Genomic DNA, 14,745 nt, shown 5'->3' on the forward strand with positions numbered 1-14,745 from the left:
TTGGGTCTTTACAAGCTGATGATTGTTGCATTTTGGAGTTGCAACAACATTAAAACAGTTTCAATGGTATTGGAGTGCTTTAGCCTTTTATTTACTTGTCATGTGTCAATTTATTGCCTCCTGTGTCATTTATTTAGAACTCTTTTTCTTTTTATTCCTACTTACAAACTAATATGAATGGTATTAAAAGAAAATACAAAAATGTTAACTTAGTTTCATAGGCCATTTTGAGTGTCTGGTGAAATGAAACCTTTAGGTGAAAAATTATTTTGGATTTTGATTTTGTGAAAATGCATGGTTTGTCAATAAATGTAAGCACTTCAATAATTTAAAAGTTTTTCTATAGGATAAAGTTTACATTATACAGGAATAAGCTAATATGACTCAAACCTATGTAATCATAATTTATCCAATAATACTTTGTTTTTCTTTCTGTCTTGAAATTTGAAGTCAGGCATGTTTAAAGAGTAAAGGCCTCATTCTTGATTATGATTAGAAGGGAAATGTTCATATTTGAAGACTGGAATTAGCAGTCAAGATGATAATAAAGTGTTAATGTATTGATAACAGTTGGCACCAAGTAATCATTTTTCAGGTGATATATTAATGTGATGGAAGGGGTGAGAGGGGAATAGTTGATATCCACATTAAGCTGAAAATGATATCCATTTCTTTTTATAACTTATTTGTACTTATGAAGTATTCTTATTTGAATATTAACTTTGCAGTATAAATTCTCAACAAAATCTAGTACACTGCAGCCTCGTCATAACATTTCCACAATAGCTGAAATTTGATAATATGTGGGTCTGTTTTGGACCTGTCAAAGGGCTTTAGTCATCAACAAGTGTCAACACAACACAGTGTCACCTGTGATGTGTTCCTCAGAATGGACCCAACTAACAGCAGATTTAAATTGAGGCTACAGTGTACTGACTGTGTTTGTGCTATAGTTTATATTGTATTATTTTGTTGGGGATGGGGTGGGCATTACTGGCCAATAGCAGGAACATTGTGTGTGTGTGTTAAATTTTTTTGTGTGGTTGTGTATGTGGTATGTGTGTTTGTGTGTTTGTATGTGTGAGAGATTGTACCTTATGTGGAGTCTGGTTGTGGTTTTGGACCAAGGCATATCCTTAAGGTTTCATCACTTATCCTTTGGGAACATTTCTTTCCTTAGTATATTTAATCATCACAGTAGACTGGCGTGAAATTCACCAGGTGAGTGACTAGGCCTGTCTGAAGTATGCTGAAGCCAATGCTGCTTTGTAATACTCTTAAAACAAGGAACCTGGATCACCTATACTTGATCTTCATTCCAGTTTGACTTTACAAACACATTAGCTTATATGCAAACTCTACAGAAATTAATATAATTGGTACATAATCGTCTTTGTATAATGAAGTAGTGCTTTCTGAATTTTAGAAATTTCTTTCAGTTTCTCAAATATTCAGGCGTTGATTTTATTATAGCATAAGTTAAACTGAAATTGGCTGTTATATACTCCATTCTGTATAAGTATAAGCACTGTGAGTCTGTTTTTCCCATTTATTGGCTAAAAATACAAACTGCATTCTAAAAAAGAATTCTAAGACAGGACAGATGTTATTCCAGGGGGCTGAAAGTTGTCTATATAACAGACTCATTTCAAGTAATATTTCAGAGCTGTCAGCAGTTGCCTGATTCATTTAGTTCGTAATGTTTGCCATTTGCACATATATACACACAAATATGAATGTATGTATAAAACATCTTTTGAGAAAAAATGGTGAAGAATATATATGTGTATTTTATAAAATTTATATTTCTGATTTAGGAATTAAGGTGTTGAATACAAATTTCAAAAATATATATCCTAAGCTGTGTTTCTTTTTTCCTAATTTGCTCTTTAGTTTTTATTTTCACATTTGTGCCGTGTTTAGCCCGTGAGAGACTAAAGTTTTCTGTGGCCATATTATTCTATGTGGCCTTTAATATTTCTGGAGAAGATGCATAACCTATTTATAATACATTAAAATCTGAAGTAGTAATAAGAATGTCTTTACGTTAAAGATAATGCAGTGTTTACATAACATCCTGTATGCACTCTCAAGAAAATAAAGTTTTGTTAATACATTTGTTGTAACTCAGTACTTCATGTTGGGGAAATTATAATGTTTCTTTTATTTATGTTCAGTTAAAACCAATGTGTGTGAGCCCAGATACATTTAGTTTTTTCCTAATAGAAATTACATACATCTTTAAAAATAAGATAATTTGCTTCCCCAGACAAATTTATTATGAATCCTACATAAGAACAAAGTGGGAAAAGGAGAGAATTTTTGAGGGTGGGGGTGCTTTTAAACTTGAAACATCAATTGCAAATGAGAGCATATTATAAATGATTTTTAGTCAAGAAGTTATGACATTAGTCTGATATTTTTAATATTTGCCAATATATCAGCTTGTCTCGTATCAGTGAGCGTTTAGCAATACCTACTTACTTGTGTCAAATTTGAGCTTTAAAATGTCATCTTTAATTCATTACCTGCTTTTATTTATTTGTTTGTTTATTTTTGCTTGTTGGAAGTAAAACTCTCTTGTTCTAATGAAAGGACGTTTAGGACCAACATCTATGTATTTATAATACATCCATAATTTCAAAATTAGAGGTCAGATTACTTTAGTGTTGAATATATTACATAGGAGATGACATTTTGCCTCAAGTGCATGAAGTACATTGCTTTACTCTTGAATTCCAAATTGCTACTTTACATGATTTAGCCACATCATAAGAGCAAACAATTCTGACTATTCTTAAGTCATACAGTTATCAGATGTAGAGTCTAAATTATTATGCTATGAAAATAGTTTTGCTGCTTAGTTTTTTAGTAAAGGAAACATTTTAATACATCTCTAGCCATATAGTTGATATATAGATATCTTAAATCTGCAATGCAGTTTATTTTTTTTTATTAAGAAATGTGAATTTTTAAATACTAGAGTTAGGTTAGATGCCCATTCGGAATCTAAGTGCTCTTTAAAGAGCCACTTTTGAGATTGGTCAGAAGGGCCACTAAGTATTACAAAATTGAGAAAATTTATAGTTTTGCAATTTTAAAAAAAATTGTTTCTCCCCCTTTTGGTTTCTGTAGCTTTTCAGGTAGCTAGGTAATCAGTGTGACAGCATGTAAGCTACAAATATTTTACCCTTAGAAGTAATTTGTTTTTAATTGGGCCACATTCATAAGAAATTTTCCTATGAAAGGATGATGTTTTTTATTGTTAGTTGAAGGAGAAATGAAGGTAATGGTGCTGGTAATAGCGACAATGTATTTTGCTGTCTGTGAAAGCTGTAATTCTTTAATAAAAGTATATAGAGAATTGATTGCCTTTTATTAAAAAAAACTTTTAACATGGATCCTTTTCTTAGAAATAATGACTTGTGAAGTACATATTTCAGTTTTTTTTTAAAAAAACCTTTCTTCTTGGGAAAAGTGACTTTTAAAAATACCTTTCTTCTTGGAAAATGGAAATGAACTCAGGATGGAACATGAGTGACCTAAATTGAAATAAACTTCTCCACTGTTGATACTCTTTTAATGCCTCCAAGTAGCAGTTTAAATAACTGTATTATAATGTTTTGTATATATTGAGCAATGTGATTTTTAAATGCAGATAAATTTTTTGCATTATCATATAGATTATATTTCTTTCCTATACTTCAGCTTGCAATCTTTTTTTAAAAAACAATCTGTACTCTTTTCTTATAGATCTGCTCTTTTCCTGTTTGTAATAAATGTTGGTCCATGTCTGTGTGATTATTCAGACTGTTCTCTAAAATGCAATATGCTTTTTAATCTGTAGTTTCTTAAATGCATGTATAAATGTAGTGTAGGGGTATAAAAACAAATTATTTGCAAACACTGAACTGAATGAAAGTGATTTGAATAATTACACACAACTTTTAAAACAAAGGAAATATTTACATTTACTATTGTAAGTAGTAAACTTTTGTTTCAGGTCTTACTGAAATATCCCATCCATTTTCCCTTCTGTTATTGCAGCCTAGATGTTTATGTGTGTTGTCACTTCTCCTAATATCTATACATTTTTCCCCTTTGAGCCTTTTCTCTTCACCCAAGGCATTGCATAGTAAAACTGTTTGCAGAAGAATATAGTTAATTTAGATAGTGGAGTTTCTCTTTAAAAAAATCTTATTTTCTATTCTTTATGTCTTCTAGGTAATTTATTATTTTATATGAAATATAGCCATTTACTTTTAAGCAAAACTTTGTGTTAATCAACCTGATCATTTTTATATTTCTTAACTTTCTAAGGCAAGTTTGTCATTGTTGCCGTCACTGATAAAAATATTGAAAGAAAAGGGGTCATTTTTTTTTCCCTTTGCAAAGACTCTTAAAATTTTTAACCCAGCTTTTTACATTCTGTTTTTTGAGTGTCTAATAAGAGTTATGGTATGTTCTGAAAATCTGGAAAAGGCATCTCTACCCGTATTTTTTTTAAGGTACATACATTCTAAAATCTTTGATAAACATAAAAGACTATTGGATTATGCTATATGAGGTTTCCCTGTGGGTGTCAGCCTAAATTTCGTGGGAATTTATGGAATAACATAATATACAATACCTAATACTTAGTTTTATAAAATTATTGGGTATTGTAGTCAGTAAGATTGTAGGAGATTACCTTGGTATATGACCCTCACCCCTATCCCAATTGATATTAATTAAAGATAATGCTCCAATGTGTAGCATCCATGAATAAACACGTACCTAAGCCCTTTATATTATTATGGAGTTTAAAACCTCCATATTTAGAAACAAAACTAATCGTGACACAGGAAAGTCTTTTTAGGGTGCTCTACATTTTTGGTTCTAACCTGAACATAAGAGAACCTGGTGACAATTGATTTTCTCTTAAAAAAACAAAAGACCTCTTAAAGGCTTAAGTGTTTTCTAATGGGTTCATTGTTTATTTTGTTTAGTGTGTGCTTTCAACTTATAAACAGCTGTTCCTTTTGACTGGGTCTGGTCAGGGTATTTCCAAGAAATGAAGATGTCTGAAGTAATACTAGTCATGTTTATTAAAAGCTGCAGTTCTAAATATGGACAAGAATGCATTTATTTGCTTGTAAATAACTTACTTTTTAAACTTTATTACTAAACAGTTTTGCTCTTAGCAACTTTGGAACAGAAAACAAATAGTCGGTTAGTATAATGAGCCCCCCACATATACAGAATCTACAGCAATTTCAACAAAATTGTGAATATGTGCTTTGAATACAACCTGCTGAGAAACTAAACGGCTTTTCTAAAGCTCAGGGAAGCATAACCTGGGGTAAGTTTTACCATTTTGTATGCTAGGAGACCTCCAAAGAAAAAAATTTCTATATGGAAATGTTAAGTGATGGTTATGAAAACAAAGAATCTAATGTCAACAAGACGGTATTGAAATGTAGTTTTAGAATAAATACTTTGAAATGTAACAAGGTCCAAAGATAAAAGTCCCAAAGCTATTTTTTATCTTTTTGGTACATTTCTTCATGTGATAGAGCATGTTCAGTTACAACCTTTTTTTAACACAAAATTTTAGTTGTAGCATATATAGATAACATAAGTCTTTGTCTAAAGATTGCTATATATGGGAAATGGTCTTTTTTTTTTCTCAGTTTTATTGAGATATAATTGACACAACACTTTATAAATTTAAGATGAATGACATAATGATTTGATACATACATATATTGTGAGATGATTACCACAATGTTGACATACATCACGTCACATAATAAGGGAAATGGTCTTATATGATGACATTTTCTGTAACTTTCATACTGAGTTCGAAAAAAAAAGTAACTATTTCATGATGATAGTTTTCTTCAAATTTTTTTGATTAAACAAATTATGAGTATGATGTATTACATTAAAGCCAAAAGGGTATTAAGTTGAAATCAGATATTTAGGGATGGAAGATGAAATGAATCAGCTTAGCCCCTTTTTTAGACATGAATAAAATAAATTAAGAAACTGTTATCCCTTAGACCCATAATTTACAAACAAGTTTAGCATCTACCTGGAAAGCTTTTGAAACATACAAGCTTTGCAATTATAACAGTATTGACTCAATCTCCAAAGGATGGATACATGGAATCTGTTACTGTTCAGTGTTTCTGGTATCCAGTTTTGGGAATTGAGGTTTTAGAGGGCAATAACTGAATCTATTGCCTTAAGTATATTTTTTAGCTGGCAGAATACTCCCTGTATCTGTCTGGAGTCTAAAGTAATTAATCTCCTGGCTTGTTCTTTTGACTATACCATGTGATTTGTCAGTCTGTATAATCAATCAAGCAGTAATCTTAGAGGTATCTGCTATTTGCTTGGTAGTAGTTTTGACTGCGTAACTGTTAAAACTGCAGTCAGGTTTAGAGTTGCGTTATTAAACTTTGTCCTTTTTTTTTTTTTTTCCCCCCAACTGATTTAATTCCTGGGGTTTGAAGCCTGATATTTTCTGACTCCATAAACTTTTTTTTTTCTTTAAACACAATATTATCACCTAAGTGCCAAACTCTTAAGATATCAACTTGTCTCATGTGTTAAGAGGGACTTAAGCTGGCAAATGTGGCTTAAAAGGATTACTGCAGCTTTTTTCAACAGCTAACTCTTAACCCCTGAGAGTTTTTAAACATATGAATACCACATCTTCATATTTTCAGGTTATTAGCTAACATCTATCCTTTCTTTAAAAAAATCCTTTTTGTGTATAATTCTCATTGTTTTGGGGGTTGGGGAATGGAGTGTTCTCACAAAGAATCATTCGTTCTTTCTAGCTATTCCTGTAGTTTACGTTTGATTTATTTCTAAATTTTTCATTACACAGATGAGTGCAATATTTCAACCATTTTTAACTCATCTCCCTTTATTTAAATTTTTTTTCTTTAGTGGCTTTTGATAGTTTTTAAGTCAGATGCGTTTTTTTTTTTAAATAGTAATTGTAGTATTTCCAGTTAATGTCTATTTTCAAGAGAATTGGCTCTTTACAGCTATAATTGAGAATTTTGCTACCAATGCTATTTGTAGAAATACACAGGTAATATCCAAATTTCATAAGATTTAAAAATGATATTACCTTAACAAAATAGCTGGTGAAAGTGTAGACTGTCATAGGAGAGCTTTAAAGTATTTGGGGGAAGTGGCCAACAATATAGCTTATGTTTCCTATAGTATCTGTACATTTATTTTAGTTCTCTCATCCACCATTTCCTTTGGTATCAGTTTTACCTGTTGTGTAATAAGTGAATTTTTTTTCGGGTTTTGTAGTTCTCTTAATTAGAATGTGTTAGGTGAGAAAATGCTTAAAATATTCATTATTTGATTATCATTGTTTTAAAATTAAAGTTTGAAGTTGTATGCCAATCACTTAATCTGATTGACCAGTTTTTAATATTTGACATAAGCTTTACCAGTTCTATTTTTTCCTGAACTGTAGGAGATTGCATTGCATACACATGACCTTTAATACTTAAGTGTATTGCCTAATAACAAAGATACTGTCATGTATAAACAGACTAACGAAATTCAGGAAATTTAACAATAATAGAATTTTTTTTCTCAGGATAATAGATTTTTAATAGATTTTTAGAAGTTAAAAGTCTGCATTTAAAAAATCCATTGTTGATTTTCAGTTGTATCATGTTGGTAGTGATTTTCCCTTTATTCTGATTACTTGCCTAAATAGTAATAACTAAAATGTATTAGGCCTTTAATGTATTCTGGGCACTGTGTTTAGTACTTTATATGGGATATCTTACTAATCACAGTTTACCTTTTGAGGTAGGTAAATATTATCTTTTTTTTTTTTTTTTTTTAAGATATTCAGCTTTTCTGAGATTTAGAGTTCTTAAGTAACTTTCCTAATCAACAACATTAACATTTAAGTTACTGGGAAGTTAACAGGAAAGCTGGGGACTTTGTACTCATCTAATTCCTGAGTCTGGCCTCCTACTCACTAGCCACTACACTGACTTACCTAAAGGACCTAAACTACAGTAGAAATAGCTGTATAGTAGGTTCATAACTGACTCCTTTTTTCTTTGCTGAAGAGTTTCTTGCATTCTTACTTAGCTATTAGGACTTGAGGGTACATTTGGAAAAATATGTGTAACTACTCAAAACCACATAAAGTTGCTACAAATATTTTGGAAGGTAGCGTAGTACAATAATTAACATGTAACCACATCTTATGATTTGTATAAAATCTTAATTCTAAAATTCTACTTCGAAAAATTTTTTTACCCTTCATAATTTTTAAACTTTTCTGCAGCATGTACTTGGGTCTAATTTCAAATAACAAAGGAATTCCAAACAAAAAGGGGGGGAAATGTTAGCAATTCTGAACTTTTAAGAAATTTATAAGAACAAATTCTTTACAGGTCCAAATATTTATCTACATTCAACATTAATGTAAGAACAAGCAATTTTACCTTTCATTTTTGATTTAGCAATTAAAGGTTTTATTAGGATGGGATTTTCTCAAATCAAGGCCAAAATTTAGAATTTAGGGAAAGTAAGTTATCTTTGAATCTGCTTTATGAACAGTTATCTTCATCTTTATTTTCTTTCTGTAGAAGTCTTGCGAAATTAAGTTTTCGGATAGGATAGGCTATTGTGATTTTTTTTTTTTGGAGGAGAGATCTTTAAGATGTTTGAAATTATGAAGCAAAACTTCATGAAAGAATAAAAAAGGAAAGATTGAAGACAGGGGTACAATAGAATTCTTTTTTTTTTAAATGTGATGTCAATTCCTATAATTAACAGAAAAATCACATTTATTGAAGACCAACATTTCCAGTTATTTGTAATTTGTGGTTTATCAGACTTAAAAATTCAGAAATTTAAGAAATACTTTTGAGCACCTCCCCAGACTGTGTCACTGAAAACTGAAATATATTCGTGCATTTTCCTGATACTATTCAGTTGTTTCTGAATAAACCATTATGATGTTATGTCAAAATTTGAATTGTTTACCTTATATAAAAGAATTTCGCAGTTCTAAGTTTCCCACAATTTAAGAACTATAGAAATTTAGCGTGTTCAGTGATTCCTATTCTAAGATACTTTTTTGGTAGGAAGAAAAGTGCGAGGTGTAGTTTAACTTTTAGGAGATTCTGTACAGATTTAAATATGCAGAATTTTGTTAGCAAATCCTTTTGGCAAGTAATTTTACACGTGGAGTCCTTAAAAGTGTCCTAAAACAGTAGGTAGAATGAAGACTTACAGATGCCTATTGATATATTTGCCTGGATTGGATTCAGATAAAATTACCCAAAGTGTTACACTATTTTTCCACAGCACAATTGACTGTTGGATTTATAACGCCTTTAAGAAAAGTCATTTGGTACTTCTTCAGGCCCCATATCATTTTCATATTTTCATAGATTTATATTTGGCTCTGGGCAAAAAGATACATGAAGATGTCTTTGGGTTCTTGCTTTCACTTTATGAATCTGGGGAAAATGGAATTAACTTTCAAGTATCTACTGAGTAAATTCATGCTAGACACTTAGATGCAATGGACACCTTAGTGAAGAAATTACAGTTTGGTATAGGAGACAGTTAAAATACTGGTAGGTTCTTTGATACAGAGAACATGGGGACAGTATGTGAGGGTGGGTCAAGGAAGTCCTCTAGAACAAGACTTAAATGGAAGCCTGAAATTAAGAACAGAATCCCTGGCAAAGAAAGACACCAGTGCTGAGGCTTCAACAAAGGCGAGGGAAAAAACATGCTTTTTGAGGAGTTGAAACAGCTTAATAGTTTTTAAGTTAAACTTTACTTCTTGTCCTTCCCAGTATTTTAAACAAGTGACTTGTAACTATTTCATGAAATTTGTCTTAAATACAAAACACTAGCTCTATAGTTAGTCTAGAATTGCAGCTAAGCTGTTGTAGTTGGAGAAAAAGTAGGAACATCTGAAGTTTTATAATGCTAAAATAATGTGAATATAATCTTGCTCTAGGAAAATCTTAAGTTGAGATATCATTTATAACTCTGGGCCTTTTAACTCAAATGCTTGCATAAATGTAGGAATTAACTGAGTGAAAGTTTCCTTTTTAATTTTCAAAGAAAATTGCATGGTGATTAGAGATTCTCTTGATTTCATTAATTTTATTTTGTACTCAAGTCTTAAAGTTATATAATTAAGCAATGAAACGTTTTATTCTCTATCATAGTCTTAATATTGTTTGAGGAAAATGTGACATTAATTGACTAGGATATTCATTTGGGGGGAGGAAGAAAAGCCTTTTCAAAGGGGGAGAATTAGTTATTTTTTTAATATATAAAACTAGAGTAGTTGCTTCAAACAATTTGATTTCTAGAAAACTTTTCACAATGAGTAAAACCTGCTTTTACTAAATGCCAGTCAGTCCTAGGATACCATATTGCCAGTATGTCTAGTTTATCCAATAACATACAGTTCCCGGATTTACTTATACATGGGAAAAAAATAATTGCCCATCTGTTTATGAATTTTATTAATGAAGAAAAATGTATAGGACTATCTTTATTTGGTTAAATACATGTAAATATGCAAATACTAAAAGGGACAAAATTTTTTGAAATAACTACTTTTATTGATCGTAGTATCAAAGGTTTAAGGTTAATTTTGAACAAAACCCTTAAAACTAATGATCTGATATCCTGTGAATATTTATGGGACACTTAGAGACTGACTAAAATTAAGTGAAATCACAAGAACTGGTTTTTGAGCTTTTTGACAAAAATAGTTGGTAAATTTATAGTCATTTTCTAAATTTTCATTTTGAATGTTCATAAAGTCCAAAAATCTGTTAGGGCAGATTATCTATGACAATATCTTACTATAAGGAGAGAAATATTAATAAGAATTATACTAATATTAATGATAATGTATATTTTAGAAAGACAGTGGTATTACATGAAATACAATGTGTTTATAGCAGTAAATAGTTGAATATTATAATGGAACTTTGATCACCAAATTAGTGAGTTCTGGTTCTTGATTGGGTTTGGCTACTTTTGGAATCTCCAAAAATAATAAAATAACCAAGGTTCTATTCTAAGTAGAAATTGGATATAGTTTTTAAGAAAGTTTTTTTTTAGTGATTTTATATCTGTAAAGCCTGACATTTTTATTTAAGAATCAAACAGGTTGATTAAATAATTCATTTTAAATTATTAGTAAATAAGTATAAGAAGTGAATACTAGGATACCAACTTAAGTATAAAATTTTGTGCCTGATATCTGTATGATAGATAATTCACATAGTAAAGTCTCATCTTCAGTCACTCTGGCTTATTCAAACATTCTTGACACATTCCCACCTCAAGGCTTTTCTTTACATTAGCTGTTTTATCGGCTCTAAAGATATTTATCCTGTGATAGCTGCTTTACAAAATCCTTTGTTTCAAATTCTTGAAGTGTTAAATTTCAGTGAGATCTGCTATGGCCACCATGTTTTGAACTACCCTCCACTTCCCAACACCTCACTCATCCTTTCCTCTATTTTTTTCCACCTATAATGTTTATCTCCTAATACTGAATTTATTGTAGTTTGTCAGTATTTTGTAAATTGATGTTTCAGGGATGTAAAACAATGCTTATTAGCACATAGTGGCACTCTAAATATTTGTTGGGTGAAAAGTCCACAGTGGGAAGTAAAATTGATTTCATATTATTTTATAACTTGAATCTTAATTTCTAAGAATTAGAGTATGATATCAATTTATAACCATTATTTTCATCCAATTATAAGTGGTCAGTATCTTTACTGTTCACATAGGTTTAAAAAATGTCTTTACAGTTTTTCTAAAAATACAAAGAAAGTATCCTTTTGAATTGTCTACTACCCTCAGCTATTTAAGTATTTTTGAATAAGTGTCCTTGACATTTACAATTACTGTCTTGATACATGACTTAAGGGAAAGGTTTTTAAAGTGTTAACCAGTTTTAGAGAATTGCCAAAGGACATTACTAATTTACCTAGCATTTTGAAGTACCTTGCTTATTTGTAATTTTGAAATGCTTTCAGATAAAAACCTGATATAGGTTACAAGAAAATTTTAGGTGTATATATTGAAGCAAAATTTCTGAGACATTTGTATGTGTATCTATGAGATAAAAACTTGAGTTTTCACAAGGGGATTTATCAAATTTCACTGTTTATTTTGTCAGATTAGTAAAGCATAAACATTCTAACTCTTCCCCACCCATTTTCACAGCTTTGACTAATGTATATATGCACAATGCCAACATCTGATTGAGTGGAAATTCATTACGAGATCTTGATATTAAAGTATATATAAAGCTTCTGTTTTAACTTAATCCATAAACTTAACTTTATATGATTTATTTTTAAAAACAAGGATAAAGGATGAATTAGTCTAGCTTTGATCTTTATAAACAGTAGAACTTCTGTGTTAAATATTTATAATTTTACTTTTTGTTCTTGTAGCTTTCACCCAAACTTCACCTTACTTGGGCATAGCAAACACTAAAGGTAAACTCAGATTGCTGGTTTACAAAGTGTTTCAGAGAACTGAATTGCAGTTATTTGGAAATTCTCTAATACATTAGAGGAAGTATATTTGGTTAATTGAATTCTATAACTTCTTTTAACCTTTGGAATTTAGTGTTTCAAAGATAATTGGATTTTAAAGGTTTTAGTTGTTTTTCAAGATAATTTGCACACAAATTTTTACCTTAGTTTTTTTGAAGCTAGTTGTTAATATATTGAAGAAGATTTGAATGATATGGTGATCTTAGTCCAATCAGTGCTGAAAACAAAAGCTGCTGGACAGAATTTTCAAAACATCTTGAAGAACTGACAGCATAGTAAAGAATTACCAGGCTGAAACCTAATTGGAAAACAAACACACAAAAAATAAGAAATCTGGGAGATAAGCATGGCCCTTAAACTATTTTTACCCTGAGAGACTTTGCCCAACTGGGAGAACTTGAAATGCAATTTTGAATGCTTCTAGGAGCTCAGGTAACAAAAGTCAAAGCCCAAGGTCTGCCCAACAGGACATCCTCTTCCTTTAAAGTCATACTCGGAATGACAGTGAACCAAAGATCTGTGCTACCATATTAACCCTAGGAAACAGGAAATTGCTGTGATCCTGAGCAGAACAGAATGGGAAAGTCCTGAGATGTCACAAGTTGGCCCTTGCATGGATTTGTGGTCCAAATAAACGTCACTTGGGTGGTTCAGAAAACTTTTGAACTATGAATACAAGGTGGACTCAACCTGAATTATGCTCATAGGTACCTGATAATTTTACTCAGACTTTTTCTGGAGGAATGCACCTTCATCCTAAGCCACTAAAGAATCTCCATGAATGTTTTTCCAAAGAAAAGGAGTTCACTTGTAAAAAAACCATGTAAGGAAACCACATACAGCAGAAAGAGATCTGCAAAGACTTCAAAGACTAGAATTAAGATGGAATTAGGTTAATAATAGATTAGACACAGATGAAGAGAGAATTGGAGAATTGAAGAAATTCAGATTGGAGTTTAAAGAAATAATGAGGTAGAAAATATGAAAGGATTTGGGCCTCAAAGGATGGAGTGAAAATGTGTCTAACTGAAGTTACAGGAAAGCTATTGGGCAGAAGCACAATCTGAAGAGATAAATCCTAATAATTTTTTCAGAATGATTAAAGAACAGGCTCAGGAAGCTCAGTGTATCCCAAACAGGATTTTAAAAAGAAGAATTCCCCACATAGGCAAAGAATGAAACTACAGAAAACCAAAAAACAAAAGTACAGAAGCAGCTGGAAATAAAAAGACAAATGACCTTCAAAGGGGAATGGTAGTTATGTTGACAAATTCCCAACGACAACAGTGGAAGCCAGAAAAGAATGGAATTGCCTCTTCGATTTACTTAAGAAAAATACCTGTTGGAGTTCAATACCTAGGAGAAAAAATATGGGGGTGAAAAAAGACATTCTAGGCAAGGCTAATAAAAATAACCATTGTTAAAATTATATATGTATTTTTTGACATTTCCCATTATAGTATATAACTTCCTCAAACTAAAAGAAATTATACATGTATATTTTTAAAATATTTGTTTAGTTAGTATCCACCAAATAACTTTTTAAAATTAGAAATTCATTTATTTGGGTTAATCTTTTTTATATCTTCAAAGTATTTTTTGTCTCATCATATTACTCTTTAATGTTTTTCTTAATACGCTTTCTCTCCCAAAATCATTCTGTTCTAATGAAAGTCTCAAAAATGAAAGGACTTGTTAGAATTGTAATTCATGGTATATTTTGGCCTTCATTTTTTTAGAGGAAAATGGTTATGAATTTTATTTTTATTTTTATTTATAAATTGTTAAATTTTATTTGATTGGCTTATTAGTTCCAGAAGTTTATAAAGTTTGTGGTATGCAACAGTTTGTTAGAGTCAGAATTTTTACCTATATGTATCACTTTAATCTTATTGTTAAATGTTATAAATACTTTATAAAACACTTCAAGTAATCTTGAGTGACATTAGTGTCCTGTTCCATTAGTTAACACCCATTTATAGGTTTGAAAATTACCTAAGTTAAATTTTTACGGTAGTACCTCTGTAACTTTTTATCAGTTTGTGTTAAGGATTTTTTTTAAAGTGCTTAAATTCTACTAGATATTTAGAAGTTACAAAAATAATCATTTGCCTTAAAAATATTGTTAAATAGTTTTAACAGTATT

General features: G+C 30.6%; 1 protein-coding gene across 1 annotated transcript in view; it reads left to right on the forward strand.

Moving 5' to 3' along the window:
- The window catches only part of CSTF3 (cleavage stimulation factor subunit 3), a 62,017-nt gene that overhangs the window by 13,065 nt on the left and 34,207 nt on the right, over positions 1-14,745 (forward strand). The window lies entirely within an intron of this gene.

The sequence above is a fragment of the Camelus bactrianus genome, chromosome 10 (assembly GCF_048773025.1).
Source record: "Camelus bactrianus isolate YW-2024 breed Bactrian camel chromosome 10, ASM4877302v1, whole genome shotgun sequence".
NCBI classification, from domain to species: Eukaryota; Metazoa; Chordata; class Mammalia; order Artiodactyla; family Camelidae; genus Camelus; species Camelus bactrianus.